At 37.4% G+C, this 19,623-nt stretch overlaps 1 protein-coding gene and 1 long non-coding RNA gene across 5 annotated transcripts in view; one reads left to right on the top strand and one right to left on the bottom strand.

The window, feature by feature from the left end:
• khdrbs3 (KH domain containing, RNA binding, signal transduction associated 3) overlaps positions 1–19,623 on the bottom strand; it is a 218,123-nt gene that overhangs the window by 176,141 nt on the left and 22,359 nt on the right. The gene's annotated exons all lie outside the window — the stretch shown is intronic.
• Positions 3,276–4,980, top strand: LOC141378995 (uncharacterized). The gene is made up of 4 exons (XR_012394876.1): positions 3,276–3,540; positions 3,610–3,866; positions 4,018–4,189; positions 4,503–4,980. It is a non-coding gene; the product is annotated as an uncharacterized lncRNA (long non-coding RNA).

The following is a 19,623-nucleotide window of genomic DNA, read 5'->3' on the forward strand; positions in this document are numbered from 1 at the left end:
TTATAAAGAAGATCCGCGTGTACACTTTTAAACTTTCGCCATCCTCAAAAGCGAGCCAAACGGGTCACTCCTGCCTATTGACAAGCTGTTCAGACCCGGTGATTGATTCCCACAAAGACAACAATGCTTTTCCCTTTGTGCAAACTACAGGAATGTCACCATAAATTCACCTGAGGCGAATCGATAGCTGAGACGAGGTGGGCAGAGAATCCCATCCAACGCCGCTTTCACTCAATACTGCCTCACAAAAGACAGAAACGCTTTTCCGCTGATGGATCGTCCTTCCTGTCACAGCTGGGTGGCAGCCATATCGGATATACTCTAGACAGTGACATACAGTCAGTTGTGTTGGTAATGTCACTGTTTAATAGCATGCGTCTTGCTCAAAGCCCAGCGCTACTTTCCTGCAACCGGGAAAAACAATCCGCTTTTAGATAAGCATAGTAATGACTGCTATACACTGGAGAGATTGCGGCTCTCAGAATTCAAAAAGGTCATTATTTTGATTGTGTACTACATTGTAAAAAAATATATCTGTTAATTAACAGTTTCCATATTGTACACAAGTGTTTTCTGTTTATTCACAGTTGTGAGTTGCATTGTGGGATGTAGATCTCTGCTCTGTCGACTTTTGATGTTGAAAATTCAACTCTACAGTTGAACAAAGTGACTTTTATTGACATTTTAGTATTTAAAATAGTATAATGCATAACAAAAAATATATAGAGATATAAATCTGTAAAATAACAGGGTTTTTGTAGCGTAATATACAAGTTACTGTTAATTTTAGGGATACGATACGATATTTCTGATATCTTTTTACACTGTAGAGTGTGTTACAATAGAAACGAGTTACAATAGGTAGATAATACGTACAGGTAGTGTTGTCACAATACTGGAATTTCCAACTTCGATACGATACCTTGAAATATATCGGTATTCAATACCATTTTTGATACCGTTGGAAACAAAATTCTGTGACAGTAAAATAATGAAAATGAAGTAAAAAGGGAAAATAAATCACTAAAATATATAATGCTAATACCAGCAGTCCTTAAGTCCAAAAAGCAGTAAATGACAAAAAAAATGTTTAAATAAATAAAAAAAATAAACGAGTGCAATCAGGTCTTATTTCTAGATTAAAATAAAAGTGTTAAAATCTTGATACCATTATTAATTATTATTATTATTATTATTATTATTATTATTATTATTATCTCCCTGTGGGTGAGAAGAGAAAATATGAGAGAGTAAAGCCAAAAGCAAAAGCAAGATTGCATCATTTGAAATATTTTGCTATTGATATTTATTGATATTTTATGGGATGTTGATCTCAGCTCTGTCGACTTTTGATGTTGAAAATTCAACTCTACAGTTCAACAAAGTGACTTTTATTAACATTTTAGTATTTTAAATAATATAATGCATAAGAAAAAATAGAGAAATAAATCTGTAAAATAACAGGGTTTTTGTAGCATAATATACAACACTAATCCAGACGTTACTGTTAAATGTAGGTATACGATACGATATTTCTGATATCTTTTTACACTGTAGAGAGTGTTGGGTGAAACGAGTTACAAAAGGTAATTATTATGTATATGTAGTGTTGTCACAATACTTAAATTTCCAACTTCAATACGATACGTTGAAAAATATCGCTATTCAATACCTATTTCAATACCATTCGAAACAAATTGCGTGACATTAAAATAATGCAATGACGTAAAAAAGGGAAAAAATTACTAAACTATATAATGCCAAAACCAGCAGTCCTTAACTCCAAAAGGCAGACAATAACAAAAAACGTTTAAATAAATAAATTAGTGCAATCCCGTTTTTTTTTTTAGATTAAAATAAGCGTTAAAATATTGATATCATTATTATTATTATTATTATTATTATTATTACCTCCTTGTGGGTGAGAAGATAAAAAGTGAGAGAGCAAAGCCAAAAGCAAAAACATTATTGCATCATTTTAAATATTTCACTATTGATATTTAATCAGTTAATATTACACTACCTATAGGTTATGCCTTTCTGATTTATTGGAATTTTACGGGCCATTTACAAAACTTTTTCAGCCAAAAACAAACTTTAACTTCCCCACGTTATATAATAATACCTCACAGCAAACATAAGCAAACCAACCCAGGCTCATTCTAAAAACATACCCCTATGTACAATTCTGGAGAGCGCCAAATAGGTCCCGGGAGCTACTTTTGTTTTTGTGAATCCACCAGAGGGCGCAGTATACTTTTTTAAAATTCAAATTCAAGTAATGCCATTTGCCCTGCTGTTCTCGCGTAAATCCACCAGAGGCCAATGTCGACTGACTGACTAACTGACTGAGCCGCCCTCCTCCTTCCCTAAACCCAACCAATAATGTTTTCAAAAGCACCAATTGGCCAGCCTCACCCCTTCCCTAAATACAACTGACAGTTTTAAAAAGCAATCCAGAAAAAGAAAAGTCCTCGCCTGATTTTTACCACATTTTCAGATTTGACCACATTCTCACTCTGTTGTTTACTTGTTTATTTTATTTTTTGCCTTCTGTCTTTTTCACACCTGCTTTGTGGAACAGTTCTTCGCCGAACTCGAACCCCATCATCATTGTCAACTCCTCTCTGCAACTAAAGTCCTCCTATGTACATGGCGAGCTAGCAAACTGGTAACAGTGGGAAAGCCATTCATACATAGGTAAGCGGTTAGCTAGTAAGAGCAAAAACGATGTCGGAACGGTGTCGTACCCTGTCACGTTCGTTTTAAAGTCAAAATACGTACTTCTAGCTATATAATTCGGGATTTCCAGAATTCCGTTCAGGGCTAAGTTTTCAGAATAAGCCTTTGTTGAAACAAACTGTAGCGGTAATTGTGCGATAATAAAACCAGGAAAAAAGCTGTTTTGATGTTTTCCCCACACTAGTTTGAAGTTGTCGCGCAGATTCGCCACTCCTATTTGTTCATGGTTCTTGGTCGTAGCTTAAATTACAATGCAGGAAATCTTCCAACACTTCCAGAACTTGGAAATCAATGGTTACCGTTTCAGAATCTCATAAAGGTTTGGAACCACCTGAGGTAAAAGTAGAGTAAATAATGAGTAAATTCAAAGTTTTGGGTGAACTATCCTTTTAAAATGGCAGTAAATAACATTTATGTTTAAGAGTAAAAAGATCTGCCTAACAAGGCTTCTTTCTTTGAGCGCTGCAATGCATACAAGCATTAAATATTCATCCCCCCTGTGTATTTCCTTCTTCTCAAATTTCCCCACACTTAGACGTGCATCATCTGTGTATCAAACACTCATCCGATCAGAATCAGCGCTCTTTATTACAGAGCTCACGGGGTCACAAGACACCATAAATATGATAATTCAGTCATCTGCAGGGACGGGTGTTTGCTGTTCGTGTTTGGTTGAACCCAGCTGTTTCGAAGGATGCCAATTTAAAATAGACGGAGACAGGAGCGAGTGGCGCTGATCTAAACTCCACAAGAGAAAAGCGTGTGCGTGCGTCTGTTAATTCTGGGGATGTGCTCCGCGCGAGTGTTTGTTTGCTCCTCATCTCAGTGTGTGTTTGTCATTAATTAATCAGTGCTTGTTTATTCTAGGCGGGGAAAGCCTGGATAAACAGCTTGGGTAATATTTGCCGAACGACATCGAGGTTTGTTTGATGGACGCCGCTGGGATTCCGGCTGAACGTCGTCTTGCGATGGCAGTCCTGCTCGAGCTGCAGCTGTGAACGTTCTGGAGGAGCTTGCTCTCTCCTGCTGGGAACGCACAAATGCAGCGCAAATGAATGTGGGAGACCTTAGGAAAGTCAACAGTCTGAAATTGATTCCTGGATGATGTTGGGAGTCGACTTTGGGTATGAGCGAACTTCATTTCATTCTGCAGAGACAGTGAAATGTATTGTAGTACACACGTTGTAGCTCAAATAATGACAAATCCAACAGTGGGTTCATTTTTTTTTTATTAAAATTAAATGATACTTTTTAACCCAACAGTTGTTGTTGTAGGGGCGGCACGGTGGCGCAGTGAGAAGCATGATCGCCTCACAAGGTCGCTGGTTCAAGTCTCGGCTGGGTCAGCTGGCATTTCTGTGTGGAGTTTGCATGTTCTCCCCGTGTTCGTGTGGGTTTCCTCCGGGTGCTCCGGTTTCCCCCACAGTCTAAAAGACATGTGGTCCAGGTGAGTTGAATAAGCTATACTGGCTGTGGTGTATGAGTGTGAATGCAAGACTGTGTGGCTGTTTATAGGTGCTGGGTTGTGGCTGGAAGGGCAACCGCTGCGTAAAACATATGCTGTATAGGTTGGCAGTTAGGTTTGTGGAGACCCTGATTAATAAAGAGATTAAGTTAAAAAGAAAATGCATGATTTGAGTTGTTTTTGTACATATTTGACCCAAAGTTGGTCTAAAACAACCCAGCATTTTTTACAGTGCACATTAGAACAAAGTAAAACATTTTTATTCCCTTCTTTCTTTCATTTTCCTTTGGCTTAGTGCCTTATTTATCAGGTGTCGCCACAGCGGAATGAACCGCCAACTATTCCAGCATGTTTTACACAGCGGATACCCTTACAGCCGCAACCCAGCTCTGGGACATAGAGGTCTGCAATCCCGTGGCTGTATTGCGGGAGCTGTGGGACCCGGCCATATTTCTTACAGCGAGGGAATATATTCCAAATAAACTCACACAGCTGATGCTGCTCAAAGATTACAAGGACTATAAAAACAGCACAAACACACACACATTGTTGCTGAGTCTTGTTGAACAGTTTTGTGAACATTACAATGCGTTTTCCTTGTCTTGTCTTGTCGTGTTTTTGACCCTCGCTTTGTTTGTTTGTTTATGTTGCCTGTTGCCTGCCTCTACTGACCTATTGCCTGTGTTTTTGACTACGACTCTGGATTTGCCTACATACATCTGTTTTCACATTGTGATCATCTCTGTATAATAAACCCTGCGTTTGGATCCTCATTCCCTTGTCCAGCATCCTACTCACATTACACTTGCTTGCAATTTCTTTCTTTTTTTTTTGTATACACCCTTACAAAATCACCCAATCCATCTAACCCTGCTGAAAAATCCTGCTTAAACCAGCCTAGGCTGGTTGGCTGGTTGACCAGGCTGGTTTTAGAGGGGTTTTGGCCATTTCCAGGTTGGATTCCAGCCATTTCCAGGTCTTAGCTGGTCAGGCCTGAAAATGACCAGCCAATTCCAGCTAAAACCAGCTTGATCAGCCTGGTTTAAGCTGGATATAGCTGGTTTTGACTGGGCTCCCAGCCTGGCTAGGCAGGTAAAGCTGGTTTTAACTGGTCATCTCCCAGCCTGTCCAGTTAAGACCAGGCTGGAAATGGCTGGAAACCAGCCTGGAAGTGGCCAAAACCCCTCTAAAACCAGCCTGGTCAACCAGCTCAAACCAGCCAACCAGCCTAGGCTGGTTTAAGCCGATTTTTTCAGTAGGGAAATGAAAGATAAATGAATGTTTTTGGTGAATATGTATTCACATCGCAGAAAAACAAAATATCACAATGTCAAAATATGCAAACTCCACATAGAAGGACCTCCTGGTCCAGTCGGGACTTGAACCCACAACCTTCATGCTGTGAGGTGACAGTGCTAACCGAATTCAAAACAATGACTAATAATCCATACAGCTAAAAATACCAGAGCTGCATTCATCCCTTATTGAATCAGCCTACAATTGTGTTTTAAAGGGACTTGAGGCACCCCGTCGAAGTGTTATTTTTCAAAGCGCAGACTATTAGGGTGAAACACAAACACGCACACCTCTCGTTACAGCATTATCCCAGTGGGTTGTTGCCCTGTTTATAGGTGTCAGAGTTTGATAAAAGAGCATTTCTGTGGCTCGTTGATTTCTCATAATGAGTTCGCCCGTGGAGCTGATTCGTCATGTTTTTTTTTTCCTTCTCCCCCTTCCGTCCTTCTTTTTCCCTCAATCTCTCACAGCTACAAAACAACGCAGCCGCTCGTTTCTTTTTGTCGGCCCGAGACGCGGGACTGATTCTTTGATCCGTTCTTTGGCTAAGGCCGGACACTCAATCTTCCTGAGTGTTTGTGTCTCGCTGCGGATTGGGCTCATGTGTCTGGATGTGTAAAATGAGCTCCAATGGCTTTCGTATCGCCTCTCGGAAACCCTTATCTGATTCTACTGAAGGGAGAACAAAGACAACACACACACAGACACATACGCTCATAAACTTTCTCCGTCTCCTATCGCGGGCATCTCCTGTTTCCAACAGCATCTAACACTGAGAACATTTGATATAACTACCATCTTGCAAACGAAACAAGTAACTACACACGCGCACACACACACACACACACACACACACAAACACACACACACACACACACACACACACACACACACACACACAGAGACAACATTCAATATGTTGCCCACCGCAGCAGGAACAGCGTAGAGGGCTTAGCAACATAGCTGAAAATAATGAAAGTCGAAATTTTATCTCTCTTTGTAGCCAAATTTAATGCAAACACTGTAAAACAAATGCTGGGTTCACCACGATTCCTTCATGTTGTCCAAACACAAATCAATTAAGGTAACATAAATGTTTTTACAAATATATAAATGGATTAAAAATAATAGAATAGTAAAAAATAATAAAATAATAAAATAGCTCATTTTGAATAATTAGGTTGAACAACAGCAAAAACTTTCTTTTTTATGCATTTACTCAGCAATAAAAAAAAAATTTAAAGCGTTTGCATTTCAAACTTTGTTGAGTCTAAGATATAACCACAAATAGGGGCTAATGTTTAAAGATACCCTTTCACACACAGACTTTTCCGGAAAATTACTGGCAGTTTTCCAGAAAGGGCAGTGAACGAGCCCTTTTTAAAAATACTAGTATATTCGTTCCGGCAATTTTCCAGAAAGAGAAGTTGCAACATTCCTGGTAATTTCCCGGAATGCTGCTTTGTGTGAACGCAGAAGGAAAACTTACTAGTAGTTTGTTAGAGGTGTAACTTGAAGTTATGAAGACCCACATCAAAACTATGTTGTCGGCAAGATGGCGCTGCACATCAGTGATTAACATCTACACCTACTCCACACCTGAACCCAACCATCACAGTCATTAACGTCTACACCTACCACAACCATAAACACAACCATCATTGTTTACCGTCTACACCTACCAAAACCCTAAACCCAACCATCACAGTTATCAATGTCTACATCTTCTCCAACCCTAAACCCAACCATCAGTTATTAACGTCTACATCTTCCCAAACCCTAAACCCAACCGTCATAATTATTAACGTCTACACCTACTCCACACCTAAACCCATCCATAATAATTATTAACGTCTACACCTATTCCACACCTGAACCCAATCGTCATAATTATTAACGTCTACATCTACTCCACACCTAAACCCATCCATCATAATTATTAACGTCTACACCTACTCCACACCTAAACCCAATCGTCATAATTATTAACGTCTACATCTACTCCACACCTAAACCCATCCATCATAATTATTACCGTCTACACCTTCCCCGATCCTAAACCCAACCATCGTTTAACCTCTACACCTTCCACACATTTAAACCCAACCATTATAATTATTAATGTCTACACCTTCCCCAACCCTAAACCCAACTATCGTTTAACCTCTATACCTTCCACACACCTAAACCCAACGATCACAGTTATTAAGATCTACACCTTCCCCAACCCTAAACCTAACCATCACAGTGATTAACATCCACACCTTCCCCAACCCAAAACCCAACCATCACAGTCATTAACATCTACACCTTTAACAGCCCTAAACCCAACCATCACAATCAGTTATTAACATCTACACCTTCCCCAACCATCACAGTTATTATCACAGTCTACACCTTCCCCAATCCTAAACCCAACAATCATCGTTATTAACGTCTACACTTTCCCCAACCCTAAACTTAACCATGATGATGAAGATATGGTGGAGTTGCTAATCGAATGAATATAATAATACGTCAAATGAATTGTGTGGCGAGGGAGCCGTGGGAACGGAGTGAGGCCACCACGTAAGTGGATACACCTGCGGTGCGCACCTGCTTCGGATCCCACGGAAGGAGCTCTGGACGATAAAAGGAGGAACGACGGCAGAGGAAGCCGAGAGAGGACCGGGCCCGGACATATTTTACTTTTGCTTTCAGTTTTGTTATTATTAAAATTTTAAAAACATTGTTATTAATAAATATTTTAAAGCTCCGTCGGTTCTCCGCCTCCTTCTTCCCGGCGGCCAAAGGGCCGTAAACTTCATTACAAATTGGTTGTGGATAAATTGGAAAAAACTCATGAAAACATTTGGTGAAATTTTTTTTCATTTCTGCCATCTTGCCGACAGCATCTCGTTGTGACAACTCGCATGGTTCAATTCCATCTCGATAACTGCGAGTTACGCCTCTCTAACTTACTACAAGGTACACCCCTTCATGATATGCCCCTTTCTTGCAGTCCGTACAGATACACCTGGAAAAGAGTGTGTTGCAAAATCCACAGAGTTTGTAATGTAGTCAAATGTGTAAAAATTTAGCTGCGGTTCACGCTTTGCCCTTGGATGTCTCTGGGACAAAAGCAGCAGCATGAATGCTAAAGCTTTAAATAAAAGTGAAACCATCAACAAAAGCAAGACCCCTATTGTGTTTACAAATACAAGTGCAGCCGTTTAGAGAGCGTTTCTGGTTAATCATGTCAGAATTTACAGGTAATTTGGAATGGATGTGTGAACGGTCTTTTCCTGAAAAATTCCAGAACGCCCTTGCCTGTGTGAACTGTGCTTTTTTTGAATTATCGGTAAACTTGTTCAAGAAATTTTCCGGATACTTACTAGTATAACTGTGTAAAAGGGGCTAATGTTTGTACCTATGGTGTTAAGGTAGTAAACAAGAGTTAAGACAACACACACACTTTCTCCATCTCCTATTACAGGCATCTCCTGTATCCAACAGCATCAAATACTCAGAACATTTGAGATAACTACCATCTTGCAAACGAAACAAGTAACCCGCCATACACACACAGACAGACGACATTCAATATGCTGCCCACCACAGCATGAACAGCGGAGAGGGCTTTGCAATATAGCTGAAAATATTAAAAGTCGATATTATGTCTCTCTTTTTTGGGCAAATTTAAAATGAACACTTCAATTTTTATGCATTTAGATCAAAGTTTTAAAAGCATTTCAGAAGTTAGATTCGATGATATATATTCACAAAAAGACTAGTAAAAATTAATCAAGGTACGTTCACACATTGTTCGTACCTATGGTGTTGCAAAAATAAAAGGTAATGAGAGTTAAGACAGCTCACACACACTTTCTCCGTCTCCTATCACAGGCATCTCCTGTTTCCAACAGCATCAAACACTGAGAGATTTGATATAACCGCAATCTTGCCAACGAAACAAGAAACTGTACACATGCACACATCTAACATTCAATATGTTGCCCACCACAGCAGGGACAGGATACACTGTAAGGCTTGGCAAAACAGCTGAAAATATTAAATGTCAATATTTTCTCTCTCTTCTTTGGACATGCATGCTTCCGTATTTATGGATTTACTCCGAAATCAAATTTAAAAAGTGGCTCTGTTGCATTTTAAGGGAGGCAACGTCAAATACCGCAAAGAGAAATTAGATAGAAATCAAGGGACTTTTTCCACATTGTTTGCTTTTATGATGATGCTTTTTTTCAACACATTTCTAAACATAACAGTTTTAATAACTCATATTTTATAACTGATTTATTGATCTTTGCCATGATGACAGTAAATAATATTTGACTAGATATTTTTCAAGACACTTCTATACAGCTTAAAGTGACATATAAACTTATAGACTTAAAGGCTTAACTCGGTTAATTAGGTTAACTAGGCAGGTTAGGGTAATTAGGCAAGTTATTGTATAACGATGGTTTGTTCTGTAGACTATCGAAAAAAATATAGCTTAAACAGAAACAGAAATTGGAGGGAAAATATACAGGGGAGCTAATAATTCAGGCGGGCTAATAATTCTGACTTCAACTGTGTATGTACATTCACATATATTAGGGATGCCACAATTCTCAATATAATATTGAACCGTTCGGTACGACATCCACAATTCAATATGCGCTTGTTAATTGCGTTTTTTTATTTTTTCCGGTTTTACGTTTAAATAATTTGTGTGCGTTTTATGTCTCTCCGAATTGACGGTTTGTGTGTGCCTGTAAGTCTACGAGCTGAGAGAAAACTCCTCCCGGCATATAAATATTTCATCACTATGCTCTAGAGTTAGGGGGCGCTAAACCATCATTCCACAATTTCACATGGCAAGCGGCGGTGAAGTAAGCAGTACGAGGAAGCGGCGGATTTCTCACCACACTGATGGCTTTCGAATCTGCGGAGTGAGCACATTTTGGTTTTGCCGTTGAGTAAAATGCTAATGAAATAAAAAAACATTGTGCAAGCATTGGTTTCCACACATAGCCTACTCAAAAGGAAACACTTCCAACCTGACTGCAAATCTGCGGCACCATCACCTAGCAATATCACTGTCTGAAGGTAGGATAGCAGAGAAGGTAATAAAGTCCTCCAAATAGCAACAATCACTTGCTGAATTGTTCCAGCAAACACAACCAACTGGTTCCGAGAGACACATAAAAAAACCAAAGGCAGTGGGAATGTTTATTGCTAAAGATTTGCAGCCGTCTTTAGTGAATGGAGATGCGGACTTTTGTCATCTTATAAAAGCACTCGTTCCGCGTTAACTTACAGACTACCGTCTCACTTTTTTCAGCACCGAGATAATTAAAATGGTTTATTTATGTTTACTGAAGTACAAATATGTTTAATTGAAATGGTTAATTTATGTTTATTAACTTCATATGTATACTTTCAAAATGTAGGAACGTATGTGTTGTCCAGTTTGTGCATGCGGGCTACCAGCAGCTGTGAGATTTCAGTGTTTTGTTTTGTTTTTTTACAATAAGAACTAGTGTACTTTTTTTGGCTTTAAAGTAAAGGTGTATTGCAATAAATCGATCTTATTTTTTTTCTCCCTAACCCCTAATTCATCCTATTGCCTTAGCATAGAATAACAAAAACACGTGTTTAAGAAAAACATGTGTCAAGCCATCAGAACCGAACCGAAAACAGTGTTAAAAAACCAAGGTAAGTATTGAATATATATATATATATATATATATATATATATATATATATATATATATATATATATATATATATATATATATATATATATATATTCCAAAGAAACCCGGAATGTGAAAACACCAAAGAGTTTGAGCGTGCATTATAAATATATAGATTCCGATTTCCGAAAATATTGGGACACCATCTTTTCATGCATTTTTCAGTTTTAGCACATCATTTCTGAAGCATCCAATTCCTTCCTCGTTATTCCCGTTTAAATCCTCCCTCCAGCTGCAATCAGAACCAGTGTCTGAACACCTCCAAACCACAGATCTATAAGCAGGATGGCGACGATCTGCCTGATCTCAGCAAGATCTCACTTTCATCGCTCTCGCAGGAGTTTGGCCAGCGTGTTTGTGCTGCAGCGTCTGCAAGATAATCATAATCACGCCTCCAGAGACTGAGATGCCACACTTCAGGCCTAATCAATGGAAATTGTCAAGTCTTTTCTAATGGCGGTTGCAAAGCTTGCTGTGGAGTCTTCGGACACAGTTTATTGACGAACGAATGACATGGCAAATCATTATTTTGTTTATGATGTCTTAAAGGAGTTGGTTTCCATCAATTCAAATAAAGTGAACTAAAACTAGTTTAGAAACATATACATAAAAAAAACATTTAATGATAACTTGGCCCAACAGAAAACAATTTCACATTGAAAAAGTAATAGAAAATAAAATATAATAGAAATAAAATCATTTAAAGCTATAAAGCAGAAATATTTTTAATAATAAATTCAACACTGAAATTACAAAAACTTACAGTATATAATATATATATATATATATATATATATATATATATATATATATATATATATATATATATATATATATATATATATATATATATATATATTGTCAATATAATGTAAACATTACAATTTTTTTATAAAATGTTAAAATATTGATTGGCTCTTAATGGAATAAATATTTTATATTTCAGCTCTTACATTATGTAAAATAAGTAAAAGCTAGGATATAAAAATTAAATAATATATAAATAATAAAATATGGTAATAAAATATAATGTAAATAAAACTATTCAAAGCTAAATAAATAAAACAAAAAAATACTAAAATGCACACTGAAATTACTAAAACATACATTTTAGTCATTCATTCATTCATTCATTCATTCATTTTCTTTTCAGCTTAGTCCCTTTATTAATCTGGGGTCGCCACAGCGGAATGAACCGCCAACTTATCTAGCACGTTTTGACGCAGCGGATGCCCTTCCAGCAGCAACCCATCTCTGGGAAACATCCACACACACTCATTCACACATATACACTACGAATAATTTAGCCAACCCAATTCAACTGTACCGCATGTCCTTATACTAAAACCGGAGCACCCAGAGGAAACCCATGCGAAAGCAGGGAGAACATGCAAACTCACAAACGCCAACGGACCCAGCCGAGGCTCAAACCAGTGACCTTGCTGTGAGGCGACAGCTCTACCTACTGCGCCACTGCATCGCCTAAACAGAAATTGATAAGATAATTTAAAATAATTCAATTCTTACAATTCCGACTGCACATGCACACACCCATGAGAAGATGGTCATCGGCTGTCATGTTAAATGAAAAACATATTCCCACCGAGTATAATTGCAGTTCTCGTTTCCAGGTGGTTCTAGTTCACCTTAACTCAGCAACCCGTCTAAAACTTTCACCAGCTTCAGCACCGCGGAGACACCTCGGCTAATGGGCCTTCACACAAAAGCAGGAGAGAAAGAGTGAACAAAGAGCAAACTGCCCACCGTGAAAAGTTTCCAGGCAAGGAAAGCGAACCGTCAGTGTGTGTGTGTGTGTGTGTGTATATGTGTGTGCGCAAGAGAGATCGCGTACTGCTGTCTTTAATGAGCTACACCGCTCAAACCTGGATATAACGAGCCAAAAGACCCTGTGCCAACCTTAACAAGCACCACGTCCAACAGCGGGTCAGGACTCAAACGGCCTGAATGAAGAACAATAGTAAACAGCATGAAGAACAAGAAGACTTTCATTAAAACCGAGAAGGCAGAGAAAACGAACCCGGAGAGCTGGAGACGGAAGCAGCCCTGCTTAAATGGAAGACAGCCATAAAATACAGCTGAAGACCCGGTGGGCGAACGCGAATAAAACACAAGCTGGAACAATACTGGAAGCCGCCATTTAGTATGTTCTGTGACCTTTAAGACAAAATGATCATCTGTCTGCTGGTTGTGTCAACTGATGTAAGAGACCTTTCTCTCGGTTTCTCCCACTGCGAAGTAAAAAAAAAAAAAGGCTGACTTGTGTGTGTGGTTGTACTGTATGTATTACGGAGAAAGGAGTTGAGCAGAATAAAAGAGTAGGGTTGGATCGATAGCAAAATAAAAGTATGATTCAAACCTCTTGTAGCTTGGTATTGACACTAAATTTATACCTTTCCGTTCGGGGCCTTTCAAAATGATGTTTCAGAAGAAAAAAAAAAAAAGTGTACAAGCAGGTGCTCTGCTATATAATTCAGTGGCATTTGAGGATGAAATCAAGCCAATGTCCACACTGTTAACATTTTGTCGTAAAAACACAGTATTTAACTGAAATATAAGGCTGATTCCAGCGTTATGGATGTGACATTTGCAGTAAAAATTCAAAACATAAATTTGCAGAGAAAGTATACGTTAACATTATATTGAATCATCTGTTTATATTTTCCAAAACACAGAGTTATGGGATCAAAAAAATTCAATCTGTGAACATTTTTATACTTTAAATGAGGAAAATAAACAAGCGTTTTGGATGTGACAAAAAAAGTCTGCGAGTTTACAGTATGCAACATATTTTGTAAAAATTCTGTGAATTAAACTGCACAACCCAAAATAAATAATTCTCAACAAAAGGATAAGAGTTGGCTCTTTATAGAACAAAACTGATTTATTTTATTTTATTTGGACATTTTTGCATTTTTGAGGGAAAATCTTTGTTATGGATGTGACACTTTTTCGTTATGGATGTGACGGATGTGAAATTGCCATTTGTTTGACTTTGGTAAATCAAATATAATAGTTTGAAAACATTGACAGAGACATTTTTAAGTATTTTTAAAGTACTGTAAAACACTTACCTGCGCAAAAAATGTAGAAACGGTTTCGCTATTTTGGTGAAAACTTTTTTCTTTTCATGGCAAGGTTGACATTTTCATGGAATTGCTCATAAACTGTATTTTACTGTGGAAATGACTGTATATTTTACAGTGAAGGTACATACAACTCTGTAAACACATAAGCCCCTTTCACACAGTGATACCGGTAAATATCTGGAAAATTTCCGGAACGACTTTACCGGTATATTCAAAAAAGCGCTGTTCACACAGGCGAGGACGTTACGGAAATTTTCCGGAAAAGAGCATTCACACATCCATTCCAAAATACCGGTAAATTCTGACATCATTCACCACAAATGAGCTTTAAACGGCTGCGCTTGTATTTGTAAACATTTGACTAAATTACAAACTCTGTGGATGATCAATATTGTGAACAACTTTCGCAGGATCACTTTCTCATGTCGAGAAGTTCATAATATGTGCGTGTGCAGGCGCTCACAGGCACACGCAAAGCTTGAAGGTAAACAAACAACGGCTTATCATAAGCATCTCATCGATGATTATTTACACAGTTGGCATAAAGAAGAACATATAAACGTGATCTGACTAACTTCTAGCAGCTAAATGTGTCTGGAAAAATATTCAAAGGTTTTTATTCTCACAAACCGCGCGGACGTAAATGCGTCTGACTGTTGTAATTGGCTAAAGCAGACGTCTCACGTCAGCACGTTTTAGACGTGCACGCGCTTATTCCGGTAATCTTCCTTTTGCGTTCACACAGCACAGCATTCCGGCAAATTGCCGGTAATGTTACAACTTCTCTTTCCGGAAAATAGCCAGAACGAATTTACCGGTATTTTCAAAAAGGACCTGTTCACACATACAACCTTTCCGGAAAATTGCCGGCAATTTTCTGGAAAGGTCTGTATGTGTGAAAGGGGCTATATACAGCTAGATAAATGGTGCTTTAAATGTAAATACAGTATTTTTTGTTAGGCTTTTTTTGTTTTTTTTTAAACGCGATGAGCTAACTGGTTGCAGCGAGAAAGCCCACCACAGGGTGGAGGCGAGCCATCAGCCGGCGAGCGCGAAGAGTAGCGGCGTCACACCGCCCCTTAGCGTTCGCTTGAAAAAACTAAATGCGGCCATACTGTACGTACCTCCGGCCACAAAAATCGCGTTCTCCAGAAACGTCCACAGGGCTACGTTTTCAGAATGAGCTTGGGTTGGCATTGCCAAACACAATGAATATTAGATATAATTATATACGATGTAAAAGTAGTCAATAGAAATGACAACAACACAATCCAATCTGATCAGGCTGTTGCCGCTCGAATCAAATTTGGTAGCGAACACATTTTATTTAAATTTGACAATGTTTTACGCATTACTAATGCTGTTTACATCATCTCTTTTGGATTCTATTGTGGGCCACTGATAGAACCAAAAAGCACAAGATGATTGACTCATTCCGAATCAGAATCCATTCCACCGTTAACATTAGCAATACTGCATGAACAATGTGCACAATATTCCATGCACGGCATTTCAATATGCTCTTTCCTGCAACTCACTTTCATGTCCTTACATACTGTTATTTGTGATCTTTCTATTCACTACCGTCGCCTTCAGCTTGCTCTGGGGGGTTGTAAGGCAAAAAAAAACCTCTGTCAAGCTGCTCTAAAACAATATTTATGATGGCAAGGGCTCTACACATACATCTGAATTGAACTGAAATGCTTCTTTGCAGGCTTACATCTAACATTAATATAATAATGGGTGGGGAAATATATACACTATCAATTTAATAAAAAAAAGAATTAGGCTTTACATAAATCTCACATAGCCAGAGATTCAGCTATCAGCATTAAGCTTGTGTTGCTATTCCAGCGTGAATAAAGAGAATGAGCCAGGCCTTGGCTATAGAAAAAACAAATAAATAAAATACGCTCTCTTAAATATTCTACAAACGGCATTATTATATGTTTCTTTTACAAAACTGATGAGATAAACCCTATTTCAAATTTTGATTCATAGGTCTAACATACATCTTATTTCTAAATCCCTCATTTCCTAGAACTTACTCTGCTTTGATTGGTCAGATCATGACCTTGTTTGTCGATTGATCAATTGCTGGTTGAAAAGCTGATCAAAAATTCAGACATTTCACATTTGTATGAATTTTACAACACCGGTTTATTTATTTAGCCTACTTTTTTTATTAAACCGGAAAAAAACGCACTTCAACATATGTTTTACAGAAGTTACAGGGTAAAATGAAGAATACGGGGCAGTAAGTACTGCACTTTGGCTTGAGTGGATATTTGCATTAGTTTCTGCAAGATGAAACGGCCCTTGAGAGACTGAAAAAAGAGAATTATTTTAAGTTGTACAATTATTTCATCTATTTTCAAAAAAAAAAAAAAAGATTTGTTAAGCTACTTTATACATACAGTAAATGAATCTTGAACAACATTATAAGCTATACAAATTTGAAACTGCATTTCATGACGCCTTTAAACCATTGATGTGTCGGAAAACACACAAAAAATAAAATAAATTGGTGTGTTACATATTTAATAATCACATTAAGCTTCCTTGATTGTTACTACTAATCAGAAACAAACAAACATTTGGTAAAAATGAACAACAAGTGGCAGTGTGTACAAAGTGTTGTATTGTGCCTTGAATGGATATCATGCGACAAAGACAGCCAATCACAGAAGTGGGATTTGCATTAGTTTCAAAGTGGAAACGCCCCTTGAGCGACTGAAAAAATAGATGTCTGTTGTTTCAAATACAAATATGCAAATTTATGTAGGTTTATCACGAAAAAATAGAAGTTACACGAATTTGAAACTGCATTTTTTTATGACACCTTTAAATCTTTTATGTGTAGGAAAACAAATAAACACAAATAATAATTGGTTTTGTGTTACATTTTTAATATTCACATTAAGCTTTGTGGGTTGTTACTACTGAAAAAACAGACAAAAAAACTCTCTGAAAAGATGTAAACTGTAGAAAAGATGCAATAAAACCACAAATTACCTAAAAGTTCGATTTTTAAACTCACACTTTAGCTTTCAAACTCAGTATTTAGCTAGTAGAATTTTGTAAAACGGACATCATATGATGTAAAATGATTTTGATTCAACGAGAATCTCCTAAAGGTTTACAAGCACTTGAGGGTTAGTAAATAGTGAGTAAATGTTCATTTTGGGGTAAACTATCACTTTAACAGCTTGACAGGGGTTAACTATTTAAAACAAGACTTTTAAGTCTATTATAAAAGAAAATCATCCATATTATACTGTTTATAAAACCGGTGTAAAATAGTCAAGAAAACCTAAAACTAAAAATATCATGGCTTGAATGCTTGACATTATAAGTGCACCATAGGGGAAATATTATAATGCTACAGTTTAAAAGAGCAGAATAATGTCGCCCTTTACACACATAAGATGACCTGTATGCCCAGATTATCCATAATTCATTAGCTTTCAAAAGCGTTGCATCAGCACCAGGCAATTCAAGTGTATAATTGTTGCAATAATTATTCTGGAATTTACTGACCATGTTATAAAGTGGGAAAACGCCTTGTAATCATGTTTTTACGGCGCGGCAAACCAGACCCCAAGGAGCCATTGGAAATGGACAGAGGAAGCTTCTCTTTTCGTAGCATGGCTGCATAAAAAATAAATAAATAACAGCATAAAGCTCCTCTAGCTGAGCTTTTAGACCCTCGTCCACAAGAGGAACCAAATCACACACACCGTTATAGGGTATAATGGGGAAGAGTGAGGATCTCGCCGGGTTATGGAGGGGCATAAATCTTTAATAGCAGAGAGGCAAAGAAACAGGATATCAGTAAATGAAACTTAAGTGGATTTTCAGGCTTTTGTAGAAGTAGTTGGTAATGTGCTGAGAGAAGCATAAGAGAGAGACAGAAAAGTCTGACTTTGCCACTGTATATTTTTAGTATTATATATTTACCACTAAGGGTGTCACGATCCTCCAAATCCTCGATTCGATTACATTTTTAATACTAAAGTCACGGTATGATTTGATTTTCGATTTAAAAAAGAAAAATTAAACAAAATCATAAACAAATCATACAGTAAATGAATAGAGGTAAGTTACACACATAATTGCCACCTGTCAATCCCCTTTTCTGTGGGACTCGTGAATAGACAGTGATCTGTGTCCTTATAATGGCGTCTGTGTACTGACCCGCTGTCTCGAGAGCACGACAATGTGTTTTACCACATGTTTGAGAACAACAATACTAATAGTCCACTCATATTAACCTGTATTTTACATCTACAGAATCCTGAGAAAACCGTGATCTTTATTTTAGGCAAAAAAAATCGTGATTCCCATTTTAGCCAGAATCGTGCAGCTCTAAGACATTTCCTTGCTCTGTCAAACATGATTTGGGAAATATTTAAAAAAGAAAAAAAATTCAAAGGAGGGCTAATAATTCTGACTTCAACTATATTCTGAGACTTTGCAAAGTGAATGAATTCATTTTGTTTCTAAAAACATGTTTTACACAAACAATACTTAAAAATTCATTTAAAAAAGTGTTCATAAATTGAACACAGTAAGATCACTAAGTAAAATATACATACAGTAACTTAAATGCAGAAATGACACATCTGAATGGGTTGTATCTAAGGAATATTTTGTCAACTTTACCTGAATTTCTTTAGTTCATTTAACTATTTTGTTGCTTGTAGAAACTACTTAACAAACTTGCGTGGAACCACTTGACACTCTTTTTTTTAAGTCCAACAAAGCAGTTTTTTGAGTGTATGGCCCAATTTAGTCATGAAAAAAAAATTTTTATCCATATTTGCAAAGTTGCCAGATCTTGCATGAAGCTTATCACCTCACACAATTGATGAAATGTTGAAATCTTGAAGCAGTTTTCACCTTAATCTGGCAACATACTGTGCGTTACAACCCAGTTACACGGTTAATGTCTGCACAGGTGGTAGTAGAACATCTCAACGTCAGTAGGAGGAAGTGGTGGAAAGAATTAAGTAAAAGTACCACTACTTACCCAAAAATTTAGTGCAAGTAGAGTAAAAGTATCTAACGTAAACATGACTAAAAAAAGCCCTTTTAACAGTACTTGAGATTCGTGGGTATTACACCATGAAAGGTTTGTGCATTTGTTTGTAAACGTAACATTCTGTAGTGCATTAAGTTATTGGTTAAGAAAAAAAGAGTAATATAGCACTAAAATTCAATTTCAATATTCAAGTGAAAGTAACAGCAGACACATTTGAAACAACTTATC

Source organism: Danio rerio, chromosome 19, assembly GCF_049306965.1.
Source record: "Danio rerio strain Tuebingen ecotype United States chromosome 19, GRCz12tu, whole genome shotgun sequence".
NCBI lineage: Eukaryota > Metazoa > Chordata > Actinopteri > Cypriniformes > Danionidae > Danio > Danio rerio.